This window comes from Trachemys scripta, chromosome 15 (assembly GCF_013100865.1).
Source record: "Trachemys scripta elegans isolate TJP31775 chromosome 15, CAS_Tse_1.0, whole genome shotgun sequence".
Lineage (NCBI taxonomy): Eukaryota > Metazoa > Chordata > Testudines > Emydidae > Trachemys > Trachemys scripta.
In genome coordinates, this window is record NC_048312.1 from 26,892,865 (window position 1) to 26,906,186 (window position 13,322).

General features: G+C 53.9%; 1 protein-coding gene across 2 annotated transcripts in view; it reads right to left on the minus strand.

Annotated features, from left to right (window-relative positions):
- The window catches only part of SCARF2 (scavenger receptor class F member 2), an 89,937-nt gene that overhangs the window by 76,015 nt on the left and 600 nt on the right, over positions 1-13,322 (minus strand). The window lies entirely within an intron of this gene.

The following is a 13,322-nucleotide window of genomic DNA, read 5'->3' on the forward strand; positions in this document are numbered from 1 at the left end:
AGGGGGGGGGGGGGCGGGGGGCGCTTCAGGGCGGGGGAGGGGGGGCACAAGGTGGAAGTTTCGTCTAGGGCGCGAAACTTCCTTGCACCGGCCCTGGTACCAGCTGCTTTAGAGGAAAGGGCAATAAACCCCTAGTGGGCAATACTGGCCACAGGGGAACTTGATGGATGTCTGCACTACCAATATTAATGTTAATCTGCTTTTGATTCCTGCTCAGCTCTTGGCCTTAGCAGTATCTTGCGGGGGTGAGTTCCAATGGTCAATAATGCACCATGTAAGAGAGTATTTAGTTGTCAGTGTTAAATTTGTTGCCTTTCAATTTCATTGGACGTCCCTTTGTCTGGATTTACTATCTCAAGGTCTTTCATTATCTCATATACCCCTAATATGTGCCCTCGTATTCATCTCCTTTCTAACTAAGCAGTCACCATCACTTATGTCACTCCCTTCGGGTTCTACCCTGCCACCCATCACTCTAGAATCTAAAAATAAACAGCAACAGTGAAGAATCGAGTGGACTTCATGGGGTTTCTGGCTCTTCCTCCTTTTCAGGATCAAACAGCCTCTGCTTGCAGCAGGGTAGCTGCTTTTCACTCTCCTTTCATACAGAAGTCTCTCCTAGCCTCTGATCATTTTCATCACCCATTTCTGGACATGTGCTGCATCGGTGTAGCGCTTCTAGTGCAGTCTAGCCCTAAGGCACCTCTCTCCCCCCATTCATTGTACAGGAGCTCAGGCTTTGTGAATCGTAGTGTGTTCCTGTGATGTGATTTTCTAGGTGCCTAAAAGTTAGGTACTGTCATGCTGCGCCTAAGTTCCTGTGTCACTCAAGGCCCTAAGTAACTACATCATTTTTTGCAAATCTAATAGATTAGTGAGGCAGGATTTTCCTTTGCAGAAACTGTTCAGATTAATCCTTGTTATATCATGGTCATGCAGATGTTTTGTAATTCTACTTTTAGTTATCGTTTGAGCCCGTTTTCCTGGTCTTGAAGTAAGGCTAACTGGTGTGGACCAATCTGACCCTCCATTCCTATAGGGGAGCAGATGTAGCCATAACCAGGAGGTTACTCCCTGCAGTGAGGAGAATGCAGGGGTCTCATGGCAGCGTGTGCAGAAGAGAAGGTGAAAAGTTGTCTATAACTTGGATTGTCAAACCAGGCTGTGTCAGGGCTCAATCATACAGGTCACCCCACTTGGCTAGTGCAAGACTGCTCCCTGTTGGATGTACTAGCATTGTGATCAGTCCAGTTTTCAATATTCCAACTGACAGGATCCCCATCACGACCCCAGGCAGGCGCTGCCCCAGTCTGAGCAGAGGATTATCCTGATAGTCAGACTAAATTTACTCTTCCATCCCACTTCTCCTCATTATGCCCTCTTCTATTTGGAAAACAATACCCCCTCGATAGTGTTTAACTTGCTGCACACAGTCACTCCAGCTGTCTCCCTCTCATGGAGGATTTGAGGTTTGGGATTAATTTCCATGACCCTCCCGGCTCCCAATTATTAGCTGCATTTCCCCAAAATTCAACTCGTTTTGTTATAATGAAAATTGGACTCTAATGATAGTACAAAACTAGAGTTTGTTCCTACCACAGTAGAATCACCCACTTCAGAGACAATGCTCCAGAAAACCCCAGTTATGGGAGAAGTTCTAATCCTAAGGAGTAGATGAAGGAACATTTTACATTTCTGTAGTGCCTGCTACCTCATTAACGTAAAGCAATATACAAACTATATATTTTATCCAGGGATCGCTCACCCACCACTGAAACACAGCCACCTCTGGGGGGGAACGTGGCCTTGCACATAGTGCACGGCAACGCTACACAAGAGGAGGCAGGGAATTCAGAAGGCTGTGGAAAATGGTCTAGTTAAAACTGCAGAGGGAATTTAGGGATGCAGAATGTGACTACTCCAGTCCAGGTGGAATTTGGATAGGCCAGGTTTAATACCCGGACTCTGAGGAAAAGGCACAGGGGGTTTACAAACAACATTATTCTCCTTTTCAGAAAAAGAAAACAACAAGGCATCATAGGATCCAAGATCTCAATAAGCAACTTCCGGACATAGGGAAGGAACACTCGGTTCACAGATCATACACTCAGCAGCCACTGCCGCGATACAGCCGATAAAGATGCTATGGCCCTCCAATGAGCAGAAGTGGACAGGACCTCTGCTAAACACCAAAGAGTAACAAGTGACAGGAATGTAGAGGCCTAGAGGGCAGGTCTACACTACAGCCCTAAGGCCTGGTCTATACTACCCGCCTGAATCGGCGGGTAGAAATCGACCTCTCGGGGATCGATTTATCGCGTCCCGTCGGGACGCGACAATCGATCCCCGAATCGGCGCTCTAACTCCACCAGCGGAGGTGGTAGTAAGCGCCGCCGACAAAAAGTGGCAGAAGTCGATTTTGCCGCTGTCCTCACAACGGGGTAAGTCGGCTGTAATACGTCGAATTCAGCTACGCTATTCACGTAGCTGAATTTGCGTATCTTAAATCGACTCCCCGCTGTAGTGTAGATGTACCCTAAGTTGACCTATGTTAGGGCATGTCCACGCTACCCTCCTTCTGCCGGTGGTGCACGTCCTCACCAGGAGAGCTTCCACCGACTGAAGAGGGGCAGTGTGTGTGTGTGTGGGGGGGGGCTCTCACCTCCGTGCAGTTCCCCACTGGGAGTCCAACTGCCCTTCTGGGCTCAGCTTCTCGCCTCCCAGACGGGGAAAGGGAGGGAGGAAGGCGGGGAGGTAGCTGGGCTTCTCAGTTCCCTGAACAGGGAGCCTTTGGGTAGCAGCCGGCATGGAGCTGAAAGACAGCCAACAGCCCATGTAAGGAACGCAGTGTCTACATGGACACTGCGTGGCCCCGACTAGCCCAACATAAGCGCTAGGCCTCTGGCAGAGGTGGAGTTATGATGTCGGTGTAGTAGGGCACTGACATCGGCGGGACAAGGCTGTAGTGTGCACACTGACATAATTCGGTCGACGTGAGGCAGCTTACATCGACCTAACTGTGTAGTGTAGACCCGGCCTATGCACTGTCCAGGACGACAGCATGGCATCGCCTGACCAGGTGAGGCCCTGCTTTATCATAGCCTGAGTCACAAAGTTAAAGGCCAGAAGGGCCCACCACATCTTCCAGGCTGACGTCCTGTATTGCACGGGCCACCAGCCCCACCCAGCACCCGCACACTAACCCAACAACTGAAATGAGACCGAAGTATCACAGCGCTCGGGAGAGCAGACTGGTATGTACCACAGGCAGAGAACGGGGGGACTGAGGGGCACCAGTGCTGAGGTCCCTACAATGGCAGGGAAATGATTGAGAGAATCCTGGCAAGTGACACCCCCCACCCCAAGGTCACTGCCAATCAGACCTGGGGGGAAATTCCTGCCCCACCCATAGATGGTGATCACTTAGACCCTGAGCAAGAACCAGCCAGCCAAGCACCCAAGAAAGAATGCTTAGTACCACCTCAGAGCCCTGGCCCTTCCCATCCTATGTCCTTTTTCCAGCCATGGCCATCCCCAATGCTTCAGAGGAAAGAGATTTAAAAACCCCCACAGAATACATGGCGGGGGAGGCCAGAATCCCTTCCTGACCACTGCTGGTCGCTGGCTGAAACCCTGAAGCATGAGCTTTAGGAACGTAAGGCATATACTGGAAGCAAGCCCCAGGGCTGCTAAGCCCTGTGCCCCACCATCATAAGCAACCCCATCATACAATCCCACTCCTACATTTGTCCAGCTCTCTCTTAAAACCAATTAAGTTGTTTGCCCCCACACTCCTATTGGGGCTGTTTCAGATCCTCACCCCTCTGATGGTGAGAACCTTCTTCTAATTTCCAGCCTGAATTTGTCCCTGGCCGGTTTATCCCCATTTGTTCTTGTGCCAACACTGTCCTTTAGCTTCAATAGCTCTTCCCTCTCCCTGGTGTTTATCCCCCTGACATATTTAGAGAGAGAGCAATCGGCCCCCCTCTGAGCCTTCTTTTGGTGAGATTAAACAAGCCAGGCTCTTCCCATCTCTTCTCAAAAGACAGCTCCTCCATTACCCTGACCAGCCCTGTAGCTCTTCTCTGCATCTGTTTCAGTTAGAAAAAACAGCTACTAACCTTTGTGTAACTGCTGTTCTCCGAGATGTGTTGCACATGTCCATTCCACGTTAGGTGTGCACGCGCCGCAAGCATGGACGCCGGAAATTTTTCCCTCGGTGGTACCCATCGGGTCAGGTCTAGCGCCCTCTGGTACTGCATGCTCATGTGCCAGTATAAGGGGTCTGGCCAACCCCACATCCTCTCAGTTCCCTCTTGCCAGCCAACTCCGACAGAGGGGTAGGACAGTGGGTCGGGGAATGGACATGCACAGCACATCTTGAAGAACAACAGTTACGGAAAGGTTAGTAACCGTTTTTTCTTCTTCAAGTGCTTGCTCATGTGAGGTCCATTCCACATTAGGTGACTCCCAAGCAGCGTCATAGGAGCTGGGATTGGAGTTCATGGACATGCTGATTGCAACACGGCTCGACCAAACTCGGTGTCATCTCTAGCTTGCTGGGTGATGGCATAGTGGGAAGAAAACGTATGTACCGACGACCAAGTCGCCGCTCTGCAGATGTCCTGGATTGAGATCTGCTGAGGAAGCTTGCGCTCTCATAGAATGGGCCGTCAGTATAGTCAGTGGCAGGACACACGCCTGCTTGTAGCATATGCGGATGCACGATGTGATCCAGGATGAATCCTCTTGAGCTGAAATAGGCTTCTCATCCTGTCCGCTACCACCACAAAGAGCCGCGTGGATCTGCGGAACGGTCTTGTCCTCTCAATATAGAAAGCCAGGGGGCGTCTAACATCTGGTGTGTGGAGACATTGCTCCTCCCTCCTCGCGTGTGGTTTTGGGAAGAAAACCGGCTGGAAAATAGCCTGATTATTGTGAAACTGCGAAACCACCTTGGGAGGAATGTGGGGTGAGGGCGGAGCTGTACCTTGCCCTTAAAGAAGACTGTGTACAGGGGTTCTGATGTAAGGACCTGGATCTCTGAGACCCGCCTGGCCAAAGCGATAGCCACCAGAAAGGACACCGTCCAAGAAAGGTAAGACAAGGGGCATGTTGCCAGTGGCTCAAATTGGGGCCTGTGAGTTTTGACAAGCCCAGGTTTAGGTCCCATGGGGGAATGGGCTCCTGCATCTGAGGGTATAGTCTTTCTAGGCCCTTGATAAAACGAATGGACATCTAATGCGAAAAAAACAATCAGCCATCCACCGTGGAACATGGCCAGGTGTATTTTAACTGATGAGATTGCCAACCCGGGCTATTTCAGATGGAGCAAATACTCCAGAACGGTCTGCAGTGACAGCCGGGCGGGTGAGAGACCTTGCTGGGAAGACCAAATGGAAAAACGCTTCCACTTGGAGAGGTATGTAGCTCTGGTAGAGGGGTTCCTGCTAGGTAGCAGCACCTGGCGGTCTCGCTCGAAACAGGCCAGCTCCTTGGGATTTAAGCCTGGAGCTTCCAAGCTGTCAGGTGGAGGGCACTGAGGTTTGGGTGGAGTATCTGACCATGGTCCTATGAGATCAGGACCAGGAGGAGAGGGAGCAGCATCGGAGTCGCTAGTGAAAGACCTAGCAATGTGGCAAACCAGTGCTGGAGCGGCCAGGCTGGGGCTATGAGAATGACTTGCGCTCTGTCCCGCTTGCTCTTCAGTGGGACCTTGTACACGAGAGGAATGGGAGGGAAGGCATAGAAATGGCGCCGTGTCCGAGGGACCAGGAAAACATCTGTGAGTGAGCCTGGGCTGTGGCCTTGCAGAAGCAAAATTGGTGACATTTCCTGTTCTGTTTGGTCACAAGCAAGTCTATGTGGGGAGTCCCCAATCACTGGAAAACGACCCTTACTACATTGAGGTTGAGAGACCACTTGTGGTGACTGGAGAAAGACCTGCTGAGGGGATCTGCCAGCTCGTTCTGGGCTCCCGGAAGCTGAAAAGCTTTGAGGTGGATAAAGTGCTTTATGCAAAACCTCCACAAGCAGATAGCTTCCTGACAGGGAGGAAGAGCGAGCGCCTCCTTGCCTGTTGAGGAAGAACATGGCTGCCATGTTGTCCGTGAGCACTAGCATGTACTTGTTTGCCATGTGGGGTAAGAACACCTGACAGGCCCCAGGTGAGCTCCCCATCCTAGTTCTGACACATCCAAGACGCGGGATAACGAGGGCTGGGGCCTGGAGAAGGGGATGCCTGAGAGGACCGACAGAGGGTCTCTCCACCAGTCGAGGGAGACAAGGACCGGGGCAGGTGCTGTGAGCACCGAGTCCAAGTGGTGACGGCTTGACGAGTACACTGAGGCCAGGCAAACTTGAAGGGGCCTGAGGCGTACTGTACTATGTATGTGCACGCGGCCATGTGACCTACAATCTGAGGCAAAAACAGGCCATCGTGACCGGGTGGGCCTTGACCTGCTCTGTCGATGAGGCCATTGTCTGGAAGCGGGTTTCTGGGAGGAAGGCCCCGGCCTGGGAGGAATCGAGCACCGCTCCAATAAACTCTATCCTCTGCACAAGGGCCAAGGCAGAGTTATGTTCGTTTATAAGCAGGCCCAGTGCTTGAAGGGATGGCTGTATGAGGTGGATACACCTCTACCTCGATATAACGCTGTCCTCGGGAGCCAAAAATCTTACCGTGTTATAGGTGAAACCACGTTATATCGAACTTGCTTTGATCCGCTGGAGTGTGCAGCCCCGCCCCCCCGGAGCACTGCTTTACTGCGTTATATCCGAATTCGTGTTATATCGGGTCGCGTTATATCGGGGTAGAGGTGTATTAGCCTCCACCTGGGCCTCGGACCGGCCTTTGACCAGCCAGTCATCAAGGTCTGGGTAGACTTGGACCCCTCATCTTCTCAGGAAGGCCGCCGCTACCTCCATGCATTTCGTAAAAACCTGTGGGGCTGCGAACAGGCCGAACAAGAGAACCGTAAATTGGTAGCGAGTCTGGTTTCCTGAGAAACCTTCTGCGGCCTTGGAAAAGTGAGATGTGGAAATAAGCGTCTCTCTAATCGAGGGCAGCGTAGCAGTCCCCTGGATGCAGGGCGGGAAAGATGGAGGCCAAGGAGACCACTTGGAACTTCAACTTTTTGAGGTAGCTCTTAAGGCATTGCAGGTCTAAAATAGGTCGGAGAGCACCCTGGGCCTTTGGAATTAGGAAGCAGTAGTAGTAAAACTCCTTCCCTCTTAAGTCCTGAGGAACCTTCTCCATGGCTCCCACTCAGAGGAGGGCTGGCACCTCCTGGGCTAGCAGTTGCTCATGAGACAAGTCCCTGAAGAGGGACGGGGAGAGAGGATGGAGGGGAGGAGTGGAAATACACTGGAGTGTATAACCCCTTTCCACAGTGCTCAGCACCCGGTGGTCTGTGGTGATATGAGACCATGCCGAGCTGAAGCGGGACAGGCGGTCTGAAAACAGCAGAGAGACAGGATCTGGAGACACAGCAACTGGAATAATGCCCTTGGGCGTCCCGTCAAAAGTTCTGCTTAGCTGCCTCTCAGTATCTGGGTGGGCTGGGTAGGGATGCTGAGGCAGACGGGGCCAGTTGCCTGGGTCTAAAATCCCTGATCCGTTTCTTTTGCAGGTCCTGATGGGGCAGTAGAGCCAAGAAACGGGTAGAGTGCTGGGGCCTGAAGTGCTTCCTCAAAGGCGCCAGAGCGTAGAGTCCCAGGGACTTGAGGCTGGCTCTAGAATCCTTCGGGCCATGGAGCTTTGCATCCGTTTGCTCTGAGAAGAGCGAAGCACCTTCAAACAGGAGATCGAGAAGGGATGGCTGGACCTCCATCAGCAAGCCGGAGCACTGGAGCCAAGAGCACCTGCACGGGCCACTGCAGAGGCCCTGGGTCTAGCCTCCGAGTCTGCTGCGTCCAGGGTGACTTGCAAGAAAGCCCTGGCTACAGACTTCCTCTCCACCAGAGCGGAGAACTCCTACCTGGACTCTTGGGGAAGTGAGTCCTTGAATGTTGACAAAGTCCCAGACCGTGAAATCGTACCTTCCTGGCAACGCCGGCTGGTTGGAGATACGGCACTGTAAAGCCAGTGCAGAATAAAACTTTCTACCAAAGAGGCCTAGTTTCTTTGAGTCCTTCGTCTTGGGGGGGACGTTGCTCCTTGCAGCCCTGGTCTGGAGGGGAATACAAATACTCATACCCCTGGGTGGGAACAAAGTACTTCTTTTTGGCCATCTTTGAGTGGGAGGCAGGGAGGATGGGGTTTGCCACAGAGCTTTAACAGGTCCCATGATGGCCTCATTGAGAGGTAGAGCCACCTTAAACGGGGCCTCCGCGGTCAATATATCGACCAAGCTGTGGGAGGACTCTTTGACTACCTCCTCTTCCAGCCCGAGGTTTGAGGCCAGGGGGCACATTCTCCCTTCTGCCCACCGGCACTGCCAGCAACGGCTCTTGTGCTGCTGGCAACAGCGGTACAGAAAGCGCCAGCAACTCTCGGGCTGCACTAAACGCCTCCAGGGTGCACAGTACCGCGATTATATTGGTGCTGCACTGTCCCTCTGGCGTTGATGATGGGGATCGGACTCTATGGAGCCTACGTACAGGACGGAATCAATGGTACTGCCCGCGGAGCAGGGCGGAGGAGTGGCCAGACTCCACTGCACTCCCCGTGCCTGGCCTTCCTTAGAGTCTGGGAACGCCACCTCTTGGCCAGCTGCTTCTTCCATTTCTTTCTCGGCACCAGTGAAGGGGAACAGTGCTGAGAGTCTCTCACAGTGGGAGGAGCACTCCACACCGACACGGAGGGACTTGGTGTTGAGTCCGACCGACTCGGCTCTGAAGAGGGTCAGAGCACCACCTCCATCAGGAGCAACTTCAACCTGGCCTCCATTATACACTTCTTTATACACTGCTTGAACAGACAGCAGATCTGACAGTGATCCCTGATACGAGTCTCACCCAAGCACTTTAGGCAACTGGAGAGTGGGTCTCCCATAGGCCTTGATGCAGAAGGCTCAGGGCTTGAAGCCCAAAGACTGAGGCATGCCTCATGAGGTGCTGGGGACAGATGAAACTTTGCTAACACCACTAGAAGCACCAACTATGTATAACAAACTAACAATAGTCCAAGCAAGAAATAAACAACTGGGATAGAACGAAAACAGAGAAAATGGAGTAAAACAGAGACCACTGAGTACAGTCAAAACAAGAACAGTTCCAGCGACAGTCACGGGCGATAAGAAGGAAATGAGAGGATGTGGAGTCAGCCAGACCCCTTATACCGGCGCATGAGCGCACGGCACCAGAGGGCGCTAGAGCCAACCTGATGGGTACCACTGAGGGGAAAATTTCCAGGACTGTGCTCACGGTGCACACACCTAATGTGGAATGGAACACGGACGACCAGAAGTGTACAGTGTTCCAGGTGAGGTCTTACCAGCGCCTCGTACAATGGCATTAATACTTCAATATCTTTGCTTGAAATGCCTTGTCTGCAGGGCCGGTGCAAGGAACTTTCGCGCCCTAGGCGAAACTTCCACCTTGCACCCCCCCCCCCAGCCCTGTGGCAGCTCTCCACCCCCCCTCTGCCCTGAGGCGCCCCCCCCCAGCAGTTCCTCCCCCACCCCGGGAACCGTGCGGCAGCTCCCCACCCCAGCTCACCTCTGCTCTGCCTCCTCCCCGAGCACGCCAACCCCACTCTAATTCTCCTTCCCTCCCAGGCTTGTGGCGCCAAACAGCTGATTGGCGCCGCAAGCCTGGGAGGTGGGAGAAGTGGATCGGCGACCGCACACTCGGGAAGGGGGCATAGGAACGATGTAAAAAAAATTGGGGGCACCGCTTTTTGACGCCCCCAAATCTTGGCGCCCTAGGCAACCGCCTAGTTTGCCTAAATGGTAGCACCGGCCCTGCTTGTCTGATACAACCTAGGATCGCATTTGCTTTTTTCACAGCCGCATCACATTGGCAGCTCAGAGTCATCCTGTGATCGACCCACACACCCAGGTCTCCTCCTCCTCTGTCACTTCCAAAGGATGAGCCCCCAGCCGGTAGCAGATATTTGTATTAGACCCTAAGTGGATGATCTTGCACGTTGTACTATTGAATTTCATTCCATTTCTGTCACTCCAGACTTCAAGATCATCCAGATGTTCCTGTATAATCTGCCCATCCTCCTCTATATTGACAATGCCTAGCTTTGTGTCATTAGCAAATTTCATTGTCACAATCCTACTTTTTGTGCCGATATCATTACTAACAACACTGAATAATGGGTACCCAGACCAATCCTGGAGGAACTCCACTAGTAACCACCACAGTGCATAGGGGTGGGAACCTCCCAGGAAATGTATGCCTCCTTCTTGGGGTTTCTAAGTGCCGCTGACATTAGGATAAGTAGATTTTAAAAATCTACAGATCAGGTCCCTCTCAGGTAGACTAGGTGGGGGGGGGGCAGCAGCAGAGTGGGGGATGGCTGGGTATGGGGGCAAGGCACTGGTACAGGGTATGCAGGGCAGAGGGTTAGTGGGCGATCAGGGCAGAACATGGAGGGGGGTTAGAAGGTTGGATTGGAAGAAGAGGAGCCACCTTCTTCCCTCTACCCTGTCCTAGCCAACACACCCCCATCAACTCTCCTATCTTTCAGACCGGATATTGGGATTCATTACAGAGGTGGGTGGGGGAGAATGATTATTTACTAGCTGTCCCTTTCCCAGGGTGCTGCCCCCCCCTCTGCTGCCCCCACACTCCCACCCAACCTACCTACTGTATTTATTATTTCTATTAGGGAGCGCCTAGAAACTCCAGCTGAGATTGTGGCCCCTGGCACCAGGCACTTCACAGGCTCTGCAATAAATAGGTCTTGCCCAGAAGAGCTTCCAGTGGTTATCCCCACTGTAGAGACCAGGAAATGAGACATCTACCCATCCACCCTGCCTCCCCTGCCCGCCAGGAGGCAGAACCAGAATAAGGCGCTAAGGTGGGGAAGGGTCACGTTCAAGGCATCCTGTGGAATCTAGTTTACTCTGGTGGCAAGGGCACCAGGTGAGACGTGGCCTCCCTGCAGAGAGTGGGGATGTGCCAGGCAGGGCTCCCTCCGTTCTGGCCTGCCCCGGAGAAGGGATTTTGTTTCTACTTCTCAAGCACTGGTTCTCTTGCTGCACCTGGAAGCAGGCTCCAGGCAAGTCCCTCCCTTTGAGTGCGTCTGGAAAACACCAAGGGCTGGATGTGGTCTCTCTGCTGGCTTTTGTTGCATTTTTGGAATGAAGGTGGCTGAAGGGAGGTGGCGGGGGGTGGGGTAATACTCAGTAGTTTTTTCAGAAAACTGGAGGGTTTCCCCCCTAAATAGCAAATGTGAAACTCTCTATTCCCCCTGCAGCAAGAAGGCCAACTCCTAAGTGAGCACATGGCTGGGATCTGAAGCCTGTTCTGGTTCATAAACTGTCTCACTAGAAAATGCAGCCTGTAATTTGAGGAGAGGGCACTAGAACTGGGAAGGTTTGCTCAATGAGCCCATTATCCAAGCCCCTTGAGAGCCCATGAAAGGTGTGTGTTGTTCCTGTAGTAGCTTGTGGACTCACTTGACCTCACAAGCCGCGATACAAAAGGTGAATATATGCCCTGTCCCCAGGCAGCAGCCCACCCCCAGCACAGGCCAGGGGCTAGAAAAGAGAGGGGCTTTTCCTTCCCGCAAAGAGCAGATCTCGGCTCCTGCCCCACAAACCAACCTGCTGCTTGAATGTCTGGTTTGTTGGCAGTTCTTCTGCCCCCCTTCCCTCCTCCCTCTCCAGCCGCACGCTGAAAATGAGACCCTGCTTCAAATCCAGGGCTGTGGAGCAGTTGGGCTTGTGAAAACAATCTGCAGCGTCAGGGATACAATCAAATGGGAGGAAGTGGTGGCCTCTAAGCAGCTGTTTGGAGAGCGAGGCAGGGACTCTAGCAACTCCCTGGAGTTCCTGGGCCTTGCTAGAGGAGTCAGACGCTCTGGCAAGGCCGTTGGAGGGGAAACAGCGCCAACCCTCGGCGTGCCAGCCCCCGTGGGCTCCACCGCAGCTCGTCTAGTGACTAGGAGAGTCGGGACATTTCAAACCAAAATGAAAGTCTCCTTGATTCTCTACTGCTCCAGCCCATGGGCGATCTAACCCCAAGAGTGGACCAGTGACCCCAGAGAGGAGACAGTCTCCTCCACGCCAGGAGTCACCAATCGCCACGTACTGTACACTCACGGGCAGCAGAGGGCAGGGCAGGATGGGCTCCTCACCAGATCTGGTGCCCTTTTTTACACACGCACAATTGCTCTCCTTCCCACAGACAGGGTAACATGGGCCTTGGCTCATCACGAGACACCCCAGCCCCCGACTAGCCCCCCACCCCAGCAGGGTGGTGTCAGACCCCACCGCCCCGCAGTACCGCACAAAAGGGACTTTGTCCTGAAAAAAGAAAAAAAACAACCCACCCAGATGCTTCCATTGGAGGGGGGGGGGGGGCTCGTGCAGAAATTCCACAGAATTGGAAAGTCCTCTTGTCTAGGAGGGTTTGTTTGCAAGAGTTTAAATCTAAAGCAGATGGCGCCTCCTTTCCACTGGGTTTTAGGTTACACTTGGGCTGCGTGTTCTCCCTCGGAACCTCGAGGGTGTCTGAGTCTCCCCAGAAATGCCAGCCCTGGGGCGCTCCGCGGGCCGGGGCGAGCGGCGCACGGCTGCTGGCGGGGTTCGGGCTTGGCCGGGGGAAGAGGGAGCTGCCGCATCCCGAGAACCGTAGCCCACGATGGGGTTAATCCTCCCGAAAGCGGCGCTCGCTGGAAGGAGGGAGGGGAAGCCAGAGGCATGCGGAGCTCTGAGCTGGCACTCCATGCAGGGATGCCGAGAAACGTGCGACTAAAGTTACAGGCTCGGCCAGCCCGAGCATGGCAGTGGGGGCGATTCAGGTGACCCCCCCCCTCCCCGCGCCGGACCCAGGTGGTTCCGAGGGCAGCTGTGCACGGATGTAGGGGCACACAGAGCCTGCCCGGCCAGGTGCCTGCGGGTCGGGCGGCCGGGGACCGTTAGCTAGAGCCTGCCCCGTCTCCGCATCCACAGGCGGGACCCCAGCCACCCAAAACCTCCTCCGGAGGGGCCGCCGATCGCCAGCGACCAGTACCCCCCACCCACCCACCCGGAACGGGGTCCCCAGCAGCTTTTGCCGCTTTGCCCAGCACTGGGGATCGCCCCCAGCAGCCCCAATCCGGGGGGCCAGGCCAGGGCCAGCGGGACCCTCGCCCCCAGCTGCCCCTCTCGGGGTGGGGGGGATCTCAGGGCCAGCGGGACCCTCGCCCCCAGCTGCCCCTC